The following is a 22,788-nucleotide window of genomic DNA, read 5'->3' as shown; positions in this document are numbered from 1 at the left end:
GTCTTTACAATTATCACCACTTTTAAATGTTTTTTCTCTCTGTAAACCATTTTTGCTATAGTTTTGTTTCAATACAGTTTTCTAATAAAACGGTTTGAAATTAGCACATAGAGTTGAAGAGAAAATTTGTTTTGAAAACTTGCGTATCTTGTGATTTGCCTAATTTCATCACGATAGTTTTCCAAACACTAGGCCGTCAAGTAAAAAATTTAATCCTTCAATGCACAGCTAGCTATATTACCTAAAACTCCAATCATGAGCAATTTATTTACATCGAGAGTTCATCGTGTCTACATCATCCATAAATTTACACTCAGGCAGTTTATTTTCGTAGAGTCTTGTCTGTTTTGTTGATCAAGTCAGTTGGCCAAGGTAAGCAACTTTTTACTATTTATTGATTTTGATCTGAAGTAAATCAGTCGACTGCTGCAAATTTTATATTTCATAAAAATTATTATCATTCTTATTGTTGTCACTAACTAATTTCAATGTCTTGCATCTTTGCATTCAATATGAAAATGTGAAATATTTGACTTATAAAACTTGACGTGATTTTCGACTTTGTAAGTAGTGTTCATACGTGTTTTTGTGATTGAATTTGTCAGCTAGGAACAAATCAATTAAAAGTTGTTTCATTATTTATTCATCTTGAAATTTTGATATTTACTAGTATTTGTGCTAGCTTATTTGCATTCTTTTAAAACTTTATTTCCATATAATTAATAGGTTTAACTGACATATATCGTTTCATAAATTCCGTGTATCTTGTAAAGAGCGCAATCACGATTTATGTCTTTTTTTATGATCATGATATTTTTCTTCTAAACATGAGTTTGCCATTTGATTCAGCTAAGTTATCAAGCCATTCAGCTATAGGCTTCTTAAACCTACTGAAGTCAAAAGAAATTCAGTTGTGTTCTATCTATAGTTTTGCGCGTTCTTTTCAAACATCTTTTTGGTAAAGATTTGAAAGTATTTTAAATGATTTTGGTTTATATATTTTAATTTTAATCTCAATGAAGATCAATTAGCAAAAATCATCAATTATTGAATCAAATTATCCGGCTGAGTTTCGTATGTGTAACTTGAAACTAAATCTCATGCTTCATGGTTTGTTATTGCAATGTTAAGTTATCAACTAACTCTTATACTATGTTTTCAGTGCCTTAATATGATGTTTAATCTCTTTCAGCTGTTTTCACCTTTATGTTGTAGCAAGGACGAAATGAATTCTTTGAAGTACATTATGCTTTTTTTGGCATTTGTCCTCTGTGCGAAAACATCGCCTGTCGATTTCTTTCAAGATGTCGAAAAACCAGGTAAATTTTCTTTGAAGAAGAAGAGGAGCTTAAGTTATAATCAAAACTGCATGGAGATATTGCTTGCTGTTTTGGCTTTATGTTATATATAGCTTTGTGATCTAATATGTTTTATGACGACTGAACTTGAAAGTATGAAGTGAAATTTATGGTTAAACAATTTGTAATGAACGTATGTGTCTCGGATTTTTCACGCAAAATGACATGCAATCTACATAAGTAAAAGTTAAAAGAAAACAAATTTTCAAGGCTAATTTATCTAGTGTTCATCTTGTTCTAAAACACTGAAAAATGAGCTGACAATCAGTGCTTAAAACCTTCATCAATAGTATTCGTATTTGCACTAATTTAAGCTTGCATTTATCCATAATTGATGAAATTGTAAATGATTAATTATCCATAATTGCATTATTGTTATTTTATAAAAGAAATAAAACATGTTTTTCGTGTTTTCACTGGTTTATGCAAACCTTGGAGACGTTTGTGAGAACTCTTGAGCAGGTGCAACCCTCGACCTTCGGTCTCGGGCTTGCATTCATCTGCTCTGGAGTTCTCCCAAGGGTCTCCTCAGTTTGCATAAGCCTGTGCAAACCATGTGCAAACACAGTAAACATCTTTTATTTCGTAAATAAACTATTTAGCAAATTTTTGCCATACTTTGGCGATGAATTGAACACCCCTAATTTTCGAGCGAAAGGGAGACCTGCCAAACACAATCATACATAGATGCAAAAAAATAGTAGCTATATTTCCTTTTGGCAATAAACAAGGCAGGCTAAATTATAAATGAATTATTACTTTTTTAGGTAAAACATTATCTAGGTGCATCTGTTCAAATGGAAAAACTGGTGTTGAACGATTTAGTTTCTGCTTTGCTGGTGAGAAAGCCTGTGATGATTTTATCATCACAAATTTTAAATGCTGCATCAGAAAATAATTCTATCATGAACAATACAGTAAATTTATATAAAACTGAATTTGAATATTATTTGCTGATCGATTAAAAGTTAAATTATAACTATCATATAGTTTTTGAATTCTAAAATCTTCTGTGACTATTCACGTTTATTTTAAAAAAGGACAAGGGGATAGCTCATTGGCCTGCCCAAAAATCACTGTTGTAGGCATGTTTTTTCATTCCATACATTGGAGGCATGTTTTTGCTTTACATAAATTAGAGGCATGTTTTTTCATAATCAACAGAGCATATCTTAAAATGCCCTGCTGATTACCTTTGTGTGCGATGCTAATTTCAAAAGAAGTCAGCAAGGCAGAGCTAAATGTATGAATATTTGCTCTCCCCTCAGTCTAGTTTCGTCTCTAGCTATGAGTGACTCATTGTTCTTTTTTGCCAAAAAGAACAATTCCTAATTACAACCTAAGAAGCCGTGGATCTTACCGACATTTTTGTTGCATGACCGAACGTTTTAAGAATTCTTTTTTACCATAAAGTATTATAAGGAGAAACAGTAACTAGATATTAGTTTTTAATAGTTCATTGGTTGTAAATATAGGTATAATAATTAATTACTTAAAATTTACTAATAAGAACTTTTCTAATTTAACCATTTCGGTTACAAAAACAATTTATGATAAATAAAATTCAAATTCAAATTCAATTTCAACACTGCTGATAGCGCTCGTTTGCGCCATGCAGGCATTAGTAAGTGCTTCACACACTGTCAACGATGGTTTAAATCAAATCTTTTTGTGTTTTTGGAATACTTTGTGGTGATTTTCATAAATTCAAGCTCAAAATTCAAGAATTTACTGACGACGAGGAAAATTATATTATTTCACACTAATTCACAATGACAATACACAATTGACACCCACACATTACAACTAAAACCATCACACCTAAATCACACATCACAACTAAAAATCAAATATTTCACTTCACACTAATCCACAATGACAATACACATTTCCTGTACACACAATACAATGACGTAAGAACCAGATAACAAATACGGCTAATCTGACGTTTACTCCTCATTTGACTCTGAAGATGACTACCGCTAAGGTTGTCGAAACGTCAGTCAACAACAACAAAAACAGTCCTTCTCAGGACTTTATTAACCTGGACGATCATCATTCACAAACATGTAACGATACTCTCGGGTTCAAACCATTTACTTTATTAATAATTCATCTTATTGTAACTTTACAAATCAAGGCGACCATGATATCACAAATTATTTATTTATGTAAATTTAGTCAAACACTATCGAACAAGTCAGGGGCAGATTAAAGCGCTAGAGCTGGTTACGCTGTCATGAGATACTGTCCCGAGAATTTTGTAAAACAACAACTGTTCAAGTCACCTTCATTGAACAATCACCTCCATTAACCTTTATGGAGCAGTGTTGACATGCTGCAACAAAATAGCGATGCAATGCATACAATTGAGTAGCCTGCCAAGCATATAGTTACCAAATGAAGTAGATTAAATTATGATAGCTCAAATAAAATTATAAATTTGACATTATTTATGTCAATTTCTTTAATATTTGAAAATGTTTTTAGTTATTTGACCAAGTAATTGTTCAATCCTTTCTGCATTTGTGAACGCCCTGGCTTAGATTGCATGTCATGTGACTGTGCTCACAAGCCTCGCATCAAAGGTGACGTCTTTACAATTATCGCCACTTTTAAATGTTTCTTCTCTCTGTAAACCATATTTGCTATAGTTTTGTTTCAATTCAGTTTTCTAATAAAACGGTTTAAAATTAGCATATAGAGTTGAAGAGAAAATTTGTTTTGAAAACTTGCGTATCTTGTGATTTGCATAATTTCATCACGAGAGTTTTCCAAACACGAGAGCGTCATGTAAAAAATTTAATCCTTCAATGCACAGCTAGCTATATTACCTAAAACTCCAATCATGAGCAATTTATTTACATCGAGACTTCATCGTGTCTATATCATCCATAAATTTACACTCAGGTAGTTTATTTTCGTAGAGTCTTGTCTGTTTTGTTGATTAAGTCAGTTGGCCAAGGTAAGCAACTTTTTAATATTTAATGACTTTGATCTGAAGTAAATCAGTCGATTGCTGCAAATTTTATATCTCATAACAACTATTATTACATTCTTATTGTTGTCACTAACTAATTTCAATGTCTTGTATCTTTGCATTCAATATGAAAATGTGAAATATTTGACTTATAAAACTTGACGTGATTTTTGACTTTGTAAGTAGTGTTCATACGTGTTTTGTGATTGAATTTGTCAGCTAGGAACAAATCAATTTAAAGTTGTTTCATTATTTATTCATCTTGAAATTTTGATATTTTACTAGTATTTGTGCTAGCTTATTTGCATTCTTTTAAAACTTTATTTACATATAATTTATCACGCTTTCACGATTTATGTCTTTTTTTATGATCATGAGGTTTTTCTTCTAAACTTGAGTTTGCCATTTGATTCAGCTAAGTTATCAAGCCATTCAGCTATAGGTTTCTTAAACCTACTGAAGTCAAAAGAAATTTAGTTGTGTTCTATCTATAGTTTTGCGCAAAGATTTGAAAGTATTTTAAATGATTTTGGTTTATATATTTTAATTTTAATCTCAATGAAGATCAATTAGCAAAATCATCAATTATTGTATCAAATTATCCGGCTGAGTTTCGTATGTGTAACTTGAAACTAAATCTCATGCTTCATGGTTTGTTGTTGCAATGTTAAGTTATCAACTAACTCTTATACTATGTTTTCAGTGCCTTAATATGATGTTTAATCTCTTTCAGCTGTTTTTACCTTTATGTTGTAGCAAGGACGAAATGAATTCTTTGAAGTACATTATGCTTTTTTTGGCATTTGTCCTCTGTGCGAAAACATCGCCTGTCGATTTCTTTCAAGATGTCGAAAAACCAAGTAAATTTTCTTTGAAGTAGAAGAGGAGCTTAAGTTATAATCAAAACTGCATAAAAATATTGCTTGTTGTTTTGCCTATATGTTATATAGCTTTGTGATCTAATATGTTTTATGACGACTGAACTTGAAAGTATGAAGTGAATTTTAGACAAACGTCAAACAATTTGTTATCATGAACATATGTGTCTTAGATTTTTCACGCAAAATGACATGCAATCTGCATAAGTAAAGGTTACAAGAAAACAAATTTTCAAGGCTAATTTATCTAGTGTTCATCTTGTTCTAAAACAATGAAAAATGAGCTGACAATCAGTGCTTAAAACCTTCATCAATAATATTCGTACTGGCACTAATTTAAGCTTGTATTTATCCATAATTGATGAGAATTGTAAATGATTACTTATCCATAATTTCATTATTATTTTATAAAAGAAATAAGACATTTTTTTCGTGTTTTCAATGGCTTATGCAACCCTCAAGCATGCACTTTCGAGCAAGTGCAACCCTCGACCTTTGGTCTCGGGCTTGCATTGATCTGCTCTGGAGTTTTCCCAAAGGTCTCCTCAGTTTGCATAAGCCTGTGCAAACCATGTGCAAACACAGTAAACATCTTTTATTTCGTAAATAAAATATTTAGCAAATTTTTGCCAAAGTTTGGCGATGAATTGAACACCCCTAATTTTCGAGCGAAAGGGGGACCTGCCAAACACAATCATACATAGATGCAAAAAAATTGTAGCTATATTTTCTTTTGGCAAGAAACAAGGCAGGATAAATTATAAATGAATTATTACATTATTTCTTAGGTAAAACATTAATGAGATGCACGTGTGCTAATGGAAAACTGGTGTTCAACGATTTCTTCATTGCTTTGCTGGTGAGAGAGACTGTGATATGGTACTTTTCACAAGTTTTAGATGCTGCATCAGATAATAATTCTACCATAAACAATACAATAGATTTTTATGAAACTGAATTTGAATATTATTTACTGATCGGGTAAAAATTAAATTATAACTATGATATAGTTTTTGAATTCTAAAAACTTCTTTGACTATGTATGTTTATTTTAAAAAAGGACAAGATGATAGCTCATTGGCCTGCCCAAAATCACTATTGGAGGCATATTTTTTCATGCCATACATTGGAGGAATATTTTTTCATTACATGCATTGGAGGCACGTTTTTTCATTGCAAACATTAGAGTTTTTTTTTCATTGCAAACATTGCAGCCATTTGTTTTCATTACAAAATCTTTTTTTCATTACAAACATTAGAAATCCCATCTTTGAATGAATGACATGAGCTTGAGCAAGTTTTAATAAAATAATTAGCAATTGTTTACCATTCGTTGGCGATGCATTGATAAAACACCCACAATTTTCGAGCTGAAAGTGGATCAGCCTGTAACAATCATACATAGATTTAAGCAAATTTATACATTATTTTTGGCAATAACATGCCTCCGCTATATGTAATGAAGAAAACATGCTTCCAATGTATGTATACTATGCTTCGAAATGTTTTTTAAACTAGCTGCTACTAAGAAATTATTTATTATCAAGTTAGGCCTGTTTCAAACGTCGAGTTTTACTTTCGACGAACGCATTAAACACAAAAGAAAATGGGACGAACTTTCTCATTATCTTTTTTTTTTAATGCGTTCGGTTTATGTAAAGTTCAAGTAACGTTCGACGTTTGAATTAAAACTTGAAGCTAAAACCTAAAGACTTATTTTACGATTTGTGATTGAAAAGGTTTTCCCAAAGGAATAAGTTTATTATAGTTTGCGCTAAAATTTGTGTGTATCAACTACAAATGATAAAATAATAATAAATCTCATTGGTGTTTGGTTTCAACTTTTTTCTTGTCCGGCGATTTCATGATAGCTTTGCCACAGTATAGAATTAAACAGTAGTCTCACTCAACCGTGCAACTTGCTGCTGTACATAATTAGATTACTGGCTGTAACTAGCCACCTAAACGCTCCTATTGGTCAGAAAATGCTTTTTAAAGGCTGCCACTATGTTAATCACATGCATAATAAGATATGAGCTACGCAAAACTATTCTATACAGTGGGACTACTGTTTTTGTCTATACCGAGGCAGCGTGGCTTTGCTTTCATACACTTTTACTTTAATCGAGCTGTGTTGTGGTTCGTTATGATATCTGAGAAACTTTTCAAACATTTCTTCACCTGATTAACGCTGAAATAAAGCGCTAATAAACGATAGCATATCTATTGGGCAAGAACTTTACTTTTTGGAGTGGTCAAGAGCACGAAAACATGATATTAATTCAGTTAATCTTAGCTGTCATTGTGGCGTGCAGTCTGAAAAGATGGTGGACCTTGTGACTTGTTCGTCATGGAACTCTGGATCGAATTTGATCGTAATTTAAACGTAAGTGAAATATGAATGTAAACTAGATGACGGCTTAAAGTGTGATCCAAGTTAAAACAACCTTTATGAATTTATGGGCTGTATCCAAATACAGAGAGCCAAGCTATGACGCTATGAAATTTGTCTCTTCTTGACCATAATCTTCTTAGGGAAAAATGCCCCCCTCTTTTCCCTCTGACTAACGTTTTATCTTAAAACAGGGATCCAAGGATAGTGCAAAGTTTCTTAGAAAAATGTTCCTAAAACATGGCAAATAAAATTCGTTTCAAGAATGCTTAGTATCGAACTTTGGCCTTTCAAAACAAGCTAAACTGATATTCATTGTGAGAAGTACTTATCAAAGGCTAAGCAGTTTGTTTTGACGAAAATACTCTGGAACAGTCATCTGCATGTTTGGTCGTACAATGAAATCAAGATATCCAATGATCTGAAATTTGCATGGTTCAACCAAACATGCAGACTCGCCACTCCACTGCGCAACATTACGCTAAAACGTGGCTGCCTAACATATTACAATGAATAAGGTTTTTTGCCGTTGTTCGTGATTAATTATTCCTTTTTTTAAAGAATTAGATTGACTAACTGTTTTTCTCCACACAAGATCTGAGAATAGGTCCTTTCTATTTGCGCTCTGTAGTTATTTTAGTGAAGTTCACGACAGTCCTGATTGTTTTAAAATTGTTATTTCTGTAGAATTTACATCAGGTTCTCTTCACTCTTCAGAAATGCTTGTATATGAAAAGTAAAATCTAAGTGTGTATCGAGACTATTTGCAAGAAAGCATCAGAGGAATATTAAAAAAAATGCAGCCACTTTTTCGCTCAGTTTCATCCGATCACTAAATTAATTTTCTATTTTTCTTTAAGGACACGAAGTACGAAGTTCAAGAAGACAACAACGCCATGTTTATGTGTCTTTTTATCTTCCTAGTAACTTTTTTGTTTTTCTTCAAGATACGATGTATCTTGCTTTTTCATTTGACTTACAGACAGATGACTAAGCATTAAAGTTAGAAAACGCTGCGTATATACAATATGGGTGTTTTTTGTTTTGCCGCTAGCTTGCTGTATGATTCTTTTTAGATGCAGAGGATGCAGAAGTCAAAGATGGCGTGATGTCGGCCATGTGCCGCAGGAGTTTAGGTTTTTAAATAAATATAAATATTTTGTATGGAAAGTTTCGTTCTGCAACTTTCTTTGACTCTGAAGACGACTACCGCTAAGGTTGTCGAAACGTCTGTCTACATCAACAAAAACAGTCCTTCTCAGGACTCTACTAACCTGGACGATGTACGTCCACGAACTTGTCTTCTTGTCTTAAAATTATATCTCTAAACTACAGTGTTTGCGGATGATCGTAAAAACTTTGGAAATATGAAACAGAAAGTTTTAGCATTATACAAGGCTGTCGCCAGAACGTTAATCTGGGGGGTGGTGATGGTGTATATTCACATATTCTGTTGTGCCCGACCGAAGTCTTTTGAAAATGAACTGGCTTTCTTCATACAAATATAATTCAGTGGCGGAAACAAGACAAACATTGAAATCAAAAGATATTAATCTTCAGGTAAGGATGCAGCCTTAGACAACTTATTCTCATTTATTGTCCGTGTGATAGCAAACTGTTTTTGTGAGAAAACATTTCATGTCATCTGTGTTTGACTACTGCATATGATGCAATTAAAGCCATCATTGTTCTACATGCTAACAAAAAACCGAAGTCAAACAATCACAGCTCGTAAATCGTCTTTTATTTACATTTCAGTTCCCCTTTATTCAATCTTGTGATCTCCGTAATCCTTTTTGATCGTTATCAAGCCATCGTTTGAATTGTTTCTATGGCAGACCACCCACCAAACGCATGTTTTCCTTTCTACGTTTCCATGTCGACAGGAAGCGTGAAATCTCGCAATTGTGATATATATGGGTTTCGCCAACTCTGTGGTGACCTAAAGACTGGTGTTTCGCTGCGATATAGCACTACATGTACTGATGATGGTTCAAAGCAGTATTCAGTGAATACTTTTGGTAAGTACAATTTTTTAACGTCGCTAATTGTTTTTTAATTCCTGCTGAAATTGGAACTTAGATAGCCCCTAAATTTAAAAAATAATAATTTATTGGTAACTGTATACCTTACTTGTTTTAAACCACCGTCTTCAATGAGAGAATCTACCCTCTCTGTGTGACATACCATCGAGCTCGAAGATAAATCAGAATATTTAAATTGGTCAGTCTGGAAGTATTCTTCCCTACTGTGAGCAGAATTTTACGACAAAAACATTACAATGGTCGTATTCGATGTTTACGTCTTAACTGAAGCAAGAGAGCCATGTTGAATGATTTTGCATTTTCTGCATCCATCTTATGACCAAAACAGGATATTTCAATGTAAGAATAACATTGTCTAGTTACTAATCATTAACATGTGGACAAAAGTCCGAAAGATGTCATCTATCACATTGTACTATTAAACTCTGTATTCCTAGCTGCATTTCGACTCATGGACGAAATAAAAGCTCAATATACTAAATGGAATTAGACATACTACCCCGAGTAACGCTGCACGACGCTTGCAATTAAACATCCCAAACATCCTTCACATTCTGTCAAATAATCAATTAATGTAACTGAACATACGGGATAATGACGCTTTCAATTATTCTTCAAGACCTCTGAATCCATTTGGCATAATCTAAATTTTTGCCTATTCTCTTCTTTGTTTGATTTCAGCTGTCCTGACAGCGAGTTCTTCAAGAAAATTTACGGTAGAACTGTGACGTGCACATTTATTTAACAATACACAGACATAAACGGACAAGTTATTGAACCCATGTTGAACTGTGCCCGTGCTCGTATAGTTTCTGTAATCGCGAATGCATGTTTAATTAACTGATTTTATAAGACCTCAGTAATTCCTTCATATACGCATGCGTAGTTTCATGTGTCGTCATATGAATGTTTATCGTACCGAACATTTTAAAGCAAGAGAAGAGGAAAGTGATATAGTCTGCCTTCATTTGATAACGAAGTCTTTTTTACTAAGGAAACAAACATCTTTTGCAGCTGAAAATCAACAAACATGCACGAAGTCTTGGATTCTTTGCCGCTAAAGCGTTACTTATGAGAAAACTGCTAATAAAGTTGCAAAACTGAAACTCGCAAACGAGGCAAACAGCTTAAAAATCCCTTAAACATCTTTGTCTTCTTTGTAACACAAGTACGAAGAGAAATACCTCTTCATCATAAGAGAAAGCTAAACGACTAAACGGTGACTGCCTCTTCATTCATATTTCTTTTGGCAAGATGAATGAATACGAATATGAAGTTACGAATGTGCTGATAGCTCACAGCATGCGCACACGGTGCAGCACGCGCGCCAAAATCACAAGAAATGACCCTGCACTTTGGGTGAGTAGCGTATGCTAAGCGCCACGAGCAGGGGCGAAACTACAACGTTAATTGGGGGAGTATATATTCATATATTCACATCTCTGGCTTGTTAGGATTTGTGATGTGCCATCTACCTTCTTTAGTATATATTGACTTACACCAACAAATAGAGATATCAAAGATAACTGTTATGATCACATTTAATGTTCAACGTCAATGTCTGTGTTCTACGATCTATCTTACAATGGTTAAACTACTTCTATTTATACAAGATATTACGTATGGATATATTTGTTTCTTTATTAAATATGGTTAATTTACAATCAACAGAAAGCTATTAGGAACTATAAAAAATATTGTGATTATTGCACCTAAGTATCTCATTAAAGTAATCATTTAGTTAGTTACACTTGACTTAATTCTTTACCAATTAAGTACCAATTAAGTATCTTAACAGGCCTTTAAGTCACCTTCATTGAACGAGGCAGATTAAAGCGGTAGAGCTGGTTACGCTGTCATGAGATACCCGAGAATTTTGTAAAACAACAACTGTTCAAGTCACCTTTATTGAACGATCACCTTCATTAACCTTTATGGAGCAGTGTTGACATGGAGCAGTGTTGACATGCGGCAACAAAATAGCGATGCAATGCATACATGTGAGTAGCCTGCCAAGCATATAGTTACCAAATGAAGTAGATTAAATTAAGATAGTTCAAATAAAATTATAAATTTGACATTATTTACGTCAATTTGTTTAATATTTGAAAATGTTTTTAGTTATTCGACCAAGTAATTGTTCAACCTTTTTTGCATTTGTGAACGCCCTGGCTTAAATTGCATGTCATGTGACTGTGCTCACAAGCCTCGCATCAAAGGTGACGTCTTTACAATTATCGCCACTTTTAAATGTTTTTCTCTCTGTAAACCATTTTGCTATAGTTTTGTTTCAAAACAGTTTTCTAATAAAACGGTTTAAAATTAGCATATAGAGTTGAAGAGAAAATTTGTTTTGAAAACTTGCGTATCTTGTGATTTGCATAATTTCATCACGATAGTTTTCCAAACACGAGGCGTCATGTAAAAATTTAATCCTTCAATGCACAGCTAGCTATATTACCTAAAACTCCAATCATGAGCAATTTATTTACATCGAGACTTCATCGTGTCTATATCATCCATAAATTTACACTCAGGTAGTTTATTTTCGTAGAGTCTTGTCTGTTTTGTTGATTAAGTCAGTTGGCCAAGGTAAGCAACTTTTTAATATTTAATGACTTTGATCTGAAGTAAATCAGTCGATTGCTGCAAATTTTATATCTCATAAAACTATTATTACATTCTTATTGTTGTCACTAACTAATTTCAATGTCTTGTATCTTTGCATTCAATATGAAAATGTGAAATATTTGACTTATAAAACTTGACGTGATTTTTGACTTTGTAAGTAGTGTTCATACGTGTTTTTGTGATTGAATTTGTCAGCTAGGAACAAATCAATTAAAAGTTGTTTCATTATTTATTCATCTTGAAATTTTGATATTTTACTAGTATTTGTGCTAGCTTATTTGCATTCTTTTAAAACTTTATTTACATATAATTTATCACGCTTTCACGATTTATGTCTTTTTTTATGATCATGAGGTTTTTCTTCTAAACTTGAGTTTGCCATTTGATTCAGCTAAGTTATCAAGCCATTCAGCTATAGGTTTCTTAAACCTACTGAAGTCAAAAGAAATTTAGTTGTGTTCTATCTATAGTTTTGCGCAAAGATTTGAAAGTATTTTAAATGATTTTGGTTTATATATTTTAATTTTAATCTCAATGAAGATCAATTAGCAAAAATCATCAATTATTGTATCAAATTATCCGGCTGAGTTTCGTATGTGTAACTTGAAACTAAATCTCATGCTTCATGGTTTGTTGTTGCAATGTTAAGTTATCAACTAACTCTTATACTATGTTTTCAGTGCCTTAATATGATGTTTAATCTCTTTCAGCTGTTTTTACCTTTATGTTGTAGCAAGGACGAAATGAATTCTTTGAAGTACATTATGCTTTTTTTGGCATTTGTCCTCTGTGCGAAAACATCGCCTGTCGATTTCTTTCAAGATGTCGAAAAACCAAGTAAATTTTCTTTGAAGTAGAAGAGGAGCTTAAGTTATAATCAAAACTGCATAAAAATATTGCTTGTTGTTTTGCCTATATGTTATATAGCTTTGTGATCTAATATGTTTTATGACGACTGAACTTGAAAGTATGAAGTGAATTTTAGACAAACGTCAAACAATTTGTTATCATGAACATATGTGTCTTAGATTTTTCACGCAAAATGACATGCAATCTGCATAAGTAAAGGTTACAAGAAAACAAATTTTCAAGGCTAATTTATCTAGTGTTCATCTTGTTCTAAAACAATGAAAAATGAGCTGACAATCAGTGCTTAAAACCTTCATCAATAATATTCGTACTTGCACTAATTTAAGCTTGTATTTATCCATAATTGATGAGAATTGTAAATGATTACTTATCCATAATTTCATTATTGTTATTTTATAAAAGAAATAAGACATTTTTTCGTGTTTTCAATGGCTTATGCAACCCTCAAGCATGCACTTTCGAGCAGTGCAACCCTCGACCTTTGGTCTCGGGCTTGCATTGATCTGCTCTGGAGTTTTCCCAAAGGTCTCCTCAGTTTGCATAAGCCTGTGCAAACCATGTGCAAACACAGTAAACATCTTTTATTTCGTAAATAAAATATTTAGCAAATTTTTGCCAAAGTTTGGCGATGAATTGAACACCCCTAATTTTCGAGCGAAAGGGGGACCTGCCAAACACAATCATACATAGATGCAAAAAAATTGTAGCTATATTTTCTTTTGGCAAGAAACAAGGCAGGATAAATTATAAATGAATTATTACATTATTTCTTAGGTAAAACATTAATGAGTTGCAAGTGTCCTAATGGAAAAACTGGTGTTCAACGATTTCTTCAATGCTTTGCTGGTGAGAGAGACTGTGATATCGTAATTTTCACAACTTTTAAATGCTGCATCAGATAATAATTCTATCATAAACAATACAATAGATTTTATGAAAATGAATTTGAATATTATTTACTGATCGGGTAAAAATTAAATTGTAACTATGATATAGTTTTTGAATTCTAAAAACTTCTTTGACTATGTATGTTTATTTTAAAAAAGGACAAGATGATAGTTCATTGGCCTACCCAAAATCACTGTTGGAGGCATATTTTTTCATGCCATACATTTGAGGAATGTTTTTCATTACATACGTTGGAGGCACGTTTTTTCATTGCAAACATTAGAGTTTTTTTTTCATTGCAAACATCAGAGTTTTTTTTTCATTGCAAACATTAGAGTTTTTTTTTCATTGCAAACATTGCAGACATTTGTTTTCATTACAAAATCTTTTTTTCATTACAAACATTAGAAATCCCATCTTTGAAAGAATGACATGAGCTTCAGCAAGTTTTAATATAATAATTAGCAATTGTTTACCATTCTTTGGCGATGCATTGATAAAACACCCATAATTTTCGAGCTGAAAGTGGATCAGCTGTGACCATTATACATAGATTTAAGCAAATTTGTGCATTATTTTTTGGCAATAACATGCCTCCACTATATGTGAGGAAGAAAACATGCTTCCAATGTATGTATACTATGCTTCGTAATGCTTTTTAAACTAGCTGCTACTAAGAAATTATTTATTATAAAGTTAGGCCTGTTTCAAACGTCGAGTTTTACTTTCGACGAACGCATTAAAGACAAAAGAAAATGGGACGAACTTTCTCATTATCTTTTTTTTTAATGCCTTCGGTTTATGTAAAGTTCAAGTAACGTTCGACGTTTGAATTAAAACTTGAAGCTAAAACCTAAAGACTTATTTTACGATTTGTGATTGAAAAGGTTTACCCAAAGGAATAAGCTCATTATAGTTTGCGCTAAAATTTGTGTGTATCAACTACAAATGGTAAAATAGTAATAAATCTCATTGATGTTTGGTTTCAACTTTTTTTTTGTCCGGCAATTTCATGATAGCTTTGCCACAGTATAGAAACAAACAGTAGTCTCACTCAACCGTGCAACTTGCTGCTTTACATAATTAGATTGCTGGCTGTAACTAGCCACCTAAACGCTCCTATTGGTGAGAAAATGCTTTTTAAAGGCTGCCACTATGTTAATCACATGAATAATAAGAGATGAGCTACGCAAAACTATTCTATACAGTGGGACTACTGTTTTTGTCTATACCGAGGCAGCGTGGCTTTGCTTTCATACACTTGTACTTTAATCGAGCTGTGTTGTGGTTCGTTATGATATCTGAGAAACTTTTCAAACATTTCTTCACCTGATTAACGCTGAAATAAAGCGCTAATAAACGATAGCATATCTATTGGGCAAGAACTTTACTTTTTGGAGTGGTGAAGAGCACAAAAACATGATATTAATTCAGTTAATCTTAGCTGTCATTGTGGCGTGCAGACTGAAAAGATGGTGGACTTTGTGAATTGTTCGTCATGGAACTCTGGATCGAATTTGATCGTAATTTAAACGTAAGTGAAATATGAATGTAAACTAGATGACGCCAAGTGTGATCGAAGTTAAAACAACCTTTATGAATTTGTAGGCTGTATCCAAATACAGAGAGCCAAGCTATGACGCTATGAAATTCGTCTCTTCTTGACCATATTCTTCTTAGGGAAAAATGCCCCCCTCTTTTCCCTCTGACTAACGTTTCATCTTAAAAATTGGGAACCAAGGATAGTGCAAAGTTTCTTAGAAAAATGTTCCTAAAACATGGCAAATAAAATTCGTTTCAAGAATGCTTAGTATCGAACTTTGGCGTTTCAAAAAATGCTAAACTGATATTCATTGTGAGAAGTACTTATCAAAGGCTAGGCAGTTTCTTTTGACGAAAATACTCTGGAACAGACATCTGCATGTTTGGTCGTACAATGAAATCAAGATATCCAATGATCTGAAATTTGCATGGTTCAACCAAACATGCAGACTCGCCACTCCACTGCGCAACATTACGCTAAAACCATTCTGCCTAACATATTACAATGAATAAGGTTTTTTGCCGTTGTTCATGATTAATTATTCCTTTTTTTAAAGAATTAGATTGACCAACTGTTTTTCTCCACACAAGATCTGAGAATAGGTCCTTTCTATTTGCGCTCTGTAGTTATTTTAGTGAAGATTACGACAGTCCTGATTGTTTTAAAATTGTTATTTCTGTAGAATTTACATCAGGTTCTTTTCACTCTTCTGAAATGCTTGTGTATGAAAAGTGAAATCTAGGTGTGTATCGAGACTATTTGCAAGAAAGCATCAGAGGAATATTAAAAAAAATGCAGCCACTTTTTCGCTCAGGTTCATCCGATCACTAAATTGTTTTTCTATTTTTCTTTAAGGACACGAGTACGAAGTTCAAGAAGACAACAACGCCATGTTTATGTGTCTTTTTATCTTGCTAGTAACTTTTTGTTTTTCTTCAAGATACGATGTATCTTGTTTTTTCATTTGACTTACGGACAAATGACTAAGCATTAAGGTTAGGAAGAAGAAAACGCTGCGTATATACAATATGGGTGTTCTTTGTTTTGCCGCTAGCTTGCTGTATGATTTTTTTTTAGATGAAGAGGATGCAGAAGTCAAAGATGGCGTGATGTCGGCCATGTGCCGCAGGAGTTTAGGTTTATAAATAAATATAAATATTTTGTATGGTAAGTTTCGTTCTGCAACTTTCCTTGACTCTGAAGACGACTACCGCTATGGTTGTCGAAACGTCAGTCTACATCAACAAAAACAGTCCTTCTCAGGACTCTACTAACCTGGACGATGTACGTCCACGAACTTGTCTTCTTGTCTTAAAATTATATCTCTAAACTACAGTGTTTGCGGATGATCGTAAAAACTTTGGAAATATAAAACAAAAAGTTTTAGCATTATACAAGGCTGTCGCCAGAACGTTAATTTGGGGGCTGGTGATGGTGTATATTCACATATTCTATTGTGCCCGACCGAAGTCTTTTGAAAATGAACTGGCTTTCTTCATACAAATATAATTCAGTGGCGGAAACAAGACAAACATTGAAATCAAACGATATTAATCTTCAGGTAAGGATGCAGCCTTAGACAGCTTATTCTCATTTATTGTCCGTGTGATAGCAAACTGTTTTTGTGAGAAAACATTTCATGTCATCTGTGTTTGACTACTGCATATGATGCAATTAAAGCCATCATTGTTCTACATGCTAACAAAAAACCGAAGTCAAACAATCACAGCTCGCAAATCGTCTTTTATTTACATTTCAGTTCCCCTTTATTCAATCTAGTGATCTCCGATAATCCTTTTTGATCGTTATCAAGCCATCGTTTGAATCGTTTCTATGGCAGACCACACACCAAACGCATGTTTTCCTTTCTACATTTCCATGTCGACAGGGTGCAGGAAATCTCGCCATTGTGATATATATGGGTTTCGCCAACTCTGTGGCGACCTAAAGACTGGTGTTTCGCTGCGATATAGCACTACATGTACTGATGATGGTTCAAAGCAGTATTCAGTGAACACTTTTGGTAAGTACAATTTTTTAACGTCGCTAATTGTCTTTTAATTCCTGCTGAAATTGGAACTTAAATAGCCCCTAACTTTAAAAATAATAATTTATTGGTAACTGTATACCTTACTTGTTTTAAACCACCGTCTTCAATGAGAGAATCTACCCTCTCTGTGTGACATACCATCGAGCTCGAAGATAAATCAGAATATTTAAATTGGTCAGTCTGGAAGTATTCTTCCCTACTGTGAGCAGAATTTTACGACAAAAACATTACAATGGTCGTATTCGATGTTTACGTCTTAACTGAAGCAAGAGAGCCATGTTGAATGATTTTTCATTTTATGCATCCATCTTATGACCAAAACAGGATATTTCAATGTAGTAATAACATTGTCAAGTTACTAATCATTAACATGTGGACAAAAGTCCGAAAGATGTCATCTATCACATTGTACTATTAAACTCTGTATTCCTAGCTGCATTTCGACTCATGGACGAAATAAAAGCTCAACATACTAAATGGAATTAGACATACTACCCCGAGTAACGCTGCACGACGCTTGCAATTAAACATCCCAAACATCCTTCACATTCTGTCAAATAATCAATTAATGTAACTGAACATACGGGATAATGACGCTTTCAATTATTCTTCAAGACCTCTGAATCCATTTGGCATAATCAAAATTTTTGTCTATTCTCTTCTTTGTTTGATTAGAGCTGTCCTGACAGCGAGCTCTTCAAGAAAATTTCAAGTAGAACTGTGACGTGCACATTTGTTTAACAATACACAGACATAAACGGACAAGTTATTGAACCCATGTTGAACTGTGCCCGTGCTCGTATAGTTTCTGTAATCGCGAATGCATGTTTAATTAACTGATTTTATAAGACCTCAGTAATTCCTTCATATACGCATGCGTAGTTTCATGTGTCGTCATATGAATGTTTATCGTACCGAACATTTTAAAGCAAGAGAAGAGGAAAGTGATATAGTCTGCCTTCATTTGATAACGAAGTCTTTTTTACTAAGGAAACAAACATCTTTTGCAGCTGAAAATCAACAAACATACACGAAGTCTTGGATTCTTTGCCGCTAAAGCGTTACTTATGACAAAACTGCTAATAAAGTTGCAAAACTGAAACTCACAAACGAGGCAAACAGCTTAAAAATCCCTTAAACATCTTTGTCTTCTTTGTAACACAAGTACGAAGAGAAATACCTCTTCATCATAAGAGAAAGCTAAACGACTAAACGGTGACTGCCTTCATTCATATTTCTTTTGGCAAGATGAATGAATACGAATATGAAGTTACCAATGTGCTGATAGCTCACAGCATTCGCGCGCACACGGTGCGGCACGCTCGCAAAAATCACAAGAAATGACCCTGCACTTTAGGTGAGTTGCGTGTGCTAAGCACCACGAGCAGGGGCGAAAGTACAACGTTAATTGGGGCAGTATATATTCATATATTCACATCTCTGGCCTGTTAGGATTTGTGATGTGCCATCTACCTTCTTTAGTATATATTGACTTACACCAACAAATAGAGATATCAACGATAACTATTATGATCACATTTAATGTTCAACGTCAATGTCTATGGTCTACGATCTATCTTACAATGGTTAAACTACTTCTATTTATACAAGATATTACGTATGGATATATTTGTTTCTTTACTAAATATGGTTAATTTACAATCAACAGAAAGCTATTAGGAACTATAAAAAATATTGTGATTATTGCACCTAAGTATCTCATTAAAGTAATCATTTAGTTAGTTACACTTGACTTAATTCTTTACCAATTAAGTACCAATTAAGTATCTTAACAGGCCTTTAAGTCACCTTCATTGAACGAGGCAGATTAAAGCGGTAGAGCTGGTTACGCTGTCATGAGATACCGAGAATTTTGTAAAACAACAACTGTTCAAGTCACCTTTGTTGAACGATCACCTTCATTAACCTTTATGGAGCAGTGTTGACATGGAGCAGTGTTGACATGCGGCAACAAAATAGCGATGCAATGCATACATGTGAGTAGCCTGCCAAGCATATAGTTACCAAATGAAGTAGATTGAATTAAGATAGTTCAAATAAAATTAAAATTTGACATTATTTACGTCAATTTACTTAATATTTGAAAATGTTTTTAGTTATTTGACCAAGTAATTGTTCAACCCTTTCTGCATTTGTGAACGCTCTGGCTTAGATTGCATGTCATGTGACTGTGCTCACAAGCCTCGCATCAAAGGTGACGTCTTTACAATTATCGCCACTTTTAAATGTTTCTTCTCTCTGTAAACCATATTTGCTATAGTTTTGTTTCAAAACAGTTTTCTAATAAAACGGTTTAAAGTTAGCATATAGAGTTGAAGAGAAAATTTGTTTTGAAAACTTGCGTATCTTGTGATTTGCATAATTTCATCACGAGAGTTTTCCAAACACGAGAGCGTCATGTAAAAAATTTAATCCTTCAATGCACAGCTAGCTATATTACCTAAAACTCCAATCATGAGCAATTTATTTACATCGAGACTTCATCGTGTCTATATCATCCATAAATTTACACTCAGGTAGTTTATTTTCGTAGAGTCTTGTCTGTTTTGTTGATTAAGTCAGTTGGCCAAGGTAAGCAACTTTTTAATATTTAATGACTTTGATCTGAAGTAAATCAGTCGATTGCTGCAAATTTTATATCTCATAACAACTATTATTACATTCTTATTGTTGTCACTAACTAATTTCAATGTCTTGTATCTTTGCATTCAATATGAAAATGTGAAATATTTGACTTATAAAACTTGACGTGATTTTTGACTTTGTAAGTAGTGTTCATACGTGTTTTGTGATTGAATTTGTCAGCTAGGAACAAATCAATTTAAAGTTGTTTCATTATTTATTCATCTTGAAATTTTGATATTTTACTAGTATTTGTGCTAGCTTATTTGCATTCTTTTAAAACTTTATTTACATATAATTTATCACGCTTTCACGATTTATGTCTTTTTTTATGATCATGAGGTTTTTCTTCTAAACTTGAGTTTGCCATTTGATTCAGCTAAGTTATCAAGCCATTCAGCTATAGGTTTCTTAAACCTACTGAAGTCAAAAGAAATTTAGTTGTGTTCTATCTATAGTTTTGCGCAAAGATTTGAAAGTATTTTAAATGATTTTGGTTTATATATTTTAATTTTAATCTCAATGAAGATCAATTAGCAAAATCATCAATTATTGTATCAAATTATCCGGCTGAGTTTCGTATGTGTAACTTGAAACTAAATCTCATGCTTCATGGTTTGTTGTTGCAATGTTAAGTTATCAACTAACTCTTATACTATGTTTTCAGTGCCTTAATATGATGTTTAATCTCTTTCAGCTGTTTTTACCTTTATGTTGTAGCAAGGACGAAATGAATTCTTTGAAGTACATTATGCTTTTTTTGGCATTTGTCCTCTGTGCGAAAACATCGCCTGTCGATTTCTTTCAAGATGTCGAAAAACCAAGTAAATTTTCTTTGAAGTAGAAGAGGAGCTTAAGTTATAATCAAAACTGCATAAAAATATTGCTTGTTGTTTTGCCTATATGTTATATAGCTTTGTGATCTAATATGTTTTATGACGACTGAACTTGAAAGTATGAAGTGAATTTTAGACAAACGTCAAACAATTTGTTATCATGAACATATGTGTCTTAGATTTTTCACGCAAAATGACATGCAATCTGCATAAGTAAAGGTTACAAGAAAACAAATTTTCAAGGCTAATTTATCTAGTGTTCATCTTGTTCTAAAACAATGAAAAATGAGCTGACAATCAGTGCTTAAAACCTTCATCAATAATATTCGTACTTGCACTAATTTAAGCTTGTATTTATCCATAATTGATGAGAATTGTAAATGATTACTTATCCATAATTTCATTATTGTTATTTTATAAAAGAAATAAGACATTTTTTTCGTGTTTTCAATGGCTTATGCAACCCTCAAGCATGCACTTTCGAGCAAGTGCAACCCTCGACCTTTGGTCTCGGGCTTGCATTGATCTGCTCTGGAGTTTTCCCAAAGGTCTCCTCAGTTTGCATAAGCCTGTGCAAACCATGTGCAAACACAGTAAACATCTTTTATTTCGTAAATAAAATATTTAGCAAATTTTTGCCAAAGTTTGGCGATGAATTGAACACCCCTAATTTTCGAGCGAAAGGGGGACCTGCCAAACACAATCATACATAGATGCAAAAAAATTGTAGCTATATTTTCTTTTGGCAAGAAACAAGGCAGGATAAATTATAAATGAATTATTACATTATTTCTTAGGTAAAACATTAATGAGATGCACGTGTGCTAATGGAAAAACTGGTGTTCAACGATTTCTTCATTGCTTTGCTGGTGAGAGAGACTGTGATATGGTACTTTTCACAAGTTTTAGATGCTGCATCAGATAATAATTCTACCATAAACAATACAATAGATTTTTATGAAACTGAATTTGAATATTATTTACTGATCGGGTAAAAATTAAATTATAACTATGATATAGTTTTTGAATTCTAAAAACTTCTTTGACTATGTATGTTTATTTTAAAAAAGGACAAGATGATAGCTCATTGGCCTGCCCAAAATCACTATTGGAGGCATATTTTTTCATGCCATACATTGGAGGAATATTTTTTCATTACATGCATTGGAGGCACGTTTTTTCATTGCAAACATTAGAGTTTTTTTTTCATTGCAAACATTGCAGCCATTTGTTTTCATTACAAAATCTTTTTTTCATTACAAACATTAGAAATCCCATCTTTGAATGAATGACATGAGCTTGAGCAAGTTTTAATAAAATAATTAGCAATTGTTTACCATTCGTTGGCGATGCATTGATAAAACACCCACAATTTTCGAGCTGAAAGTGGATCAGCCTGTAACAATCATACATAGATTTAAGCAAATTTATACATTATTTTTTTGGCAATAACATGCCTCCGCTATATGTAATGAAGAAAACATGCTTCCAATGTATGTATACTATGCTTCGAAATGTTTTTTAAACTAGCTGCTACTAAGAAATTATTTATTATCAAGTTAGGCCTGTTTCAAACGTCGAGTTTTACTTTCGACGAACGCATTAAAGACAAAAGAAAATGGGACGAACTTTCTCATTATCTTTTTTTTTTAATGCGTTCGGTTTATGTAAAGT

General features: G+C 33.1%; 3 long non-coding RNA genes across 11 annotated transcripts; all 3 read left to right on the top strand.

Annotated features, from left to right (window-relative positions):
* The first annotated feature begins 186 nt into the window (after positions 1-186).
* Positions 187-2,364, top strand: LOC124434855. Its single transcript, XR_006944927.1, has 3 exons — positions 187-372; positions 1,193-1,319; positions 2,126-2,364. It is a non-coding gene; the product is annotated as an uncharacterized LOC124434855 (long non-coding RNA).
* Positions 2,365-4,070: 1,706 nt separating this feature from the next.
* On the top strand, positions 4,071-6,243 carry LOC124434854. Of its 2 annotated transcripts, none has more exons than XR_006944926.1 (3): positions 4,071-4,323; positions 5,095-5,198; positions 6,005-6,243. It is a non-coding gene; the product is annotated as an uncharacterized LOC124434854 (long non-coding RNA). The 2 variants fall into 2 exon arrangements; XR_006944925.1 differs by having other exon boundaries at positions 5,072-5,198.
* A 5,201-nt stretch (positions 6,244-11,444) lies between these two features.
* LOC124434505 lies at positions 11,445-22,151 on the top strand. Of its 8 annotated transcripts, none has more exons than XR_006944801.1 (7): positions 11,445-11,653; positions 12,208-12,245; positions 13,018-13,121; positions 19,753-19,850; positions 20,190-20,227; positions 20,976-21,102; positions 21,912-22,151. It is a non-coding gene; the product is annotated as an uncharacterized LOC124434505 (long non-coding RNA). The 8 variants fall into 8 exon arrangements; XR_006944799.1 differs by having other exon boundaries at positions 12,995-13,121; XR_006944800.1 differs by lacking the exon at positions 11,445-11,653 and adding an exon at positions 11,838-11,872.
* Positions 22,152-22,788: the final 637 nt, after the last annotated feature.

The sequence above is a fragment of the Xenia sp. Carnegie-2017 genome, unplaced genomic scaffold, assembly GCF_021976095.1.
Source record: "Xenia sp. Carnegie-2017 unplaced genomic scaffold, XeniaSp_v1 HiC_scaffold_14, whole genome shotgun sequence".
Classification (NCBI taxonomy): Eukaryota; Metazoa; Cnidaria; class Anthozoa; order Malacalcyonacea; family Xeniidae; genus Xenia; species Xenia sp. Carnegie-2017.
The sequence above is the reverse complement of the archived record's forward strand: the minus strand, read 5'-3'. Positions and strand labels throughout refer to the sequence as shown.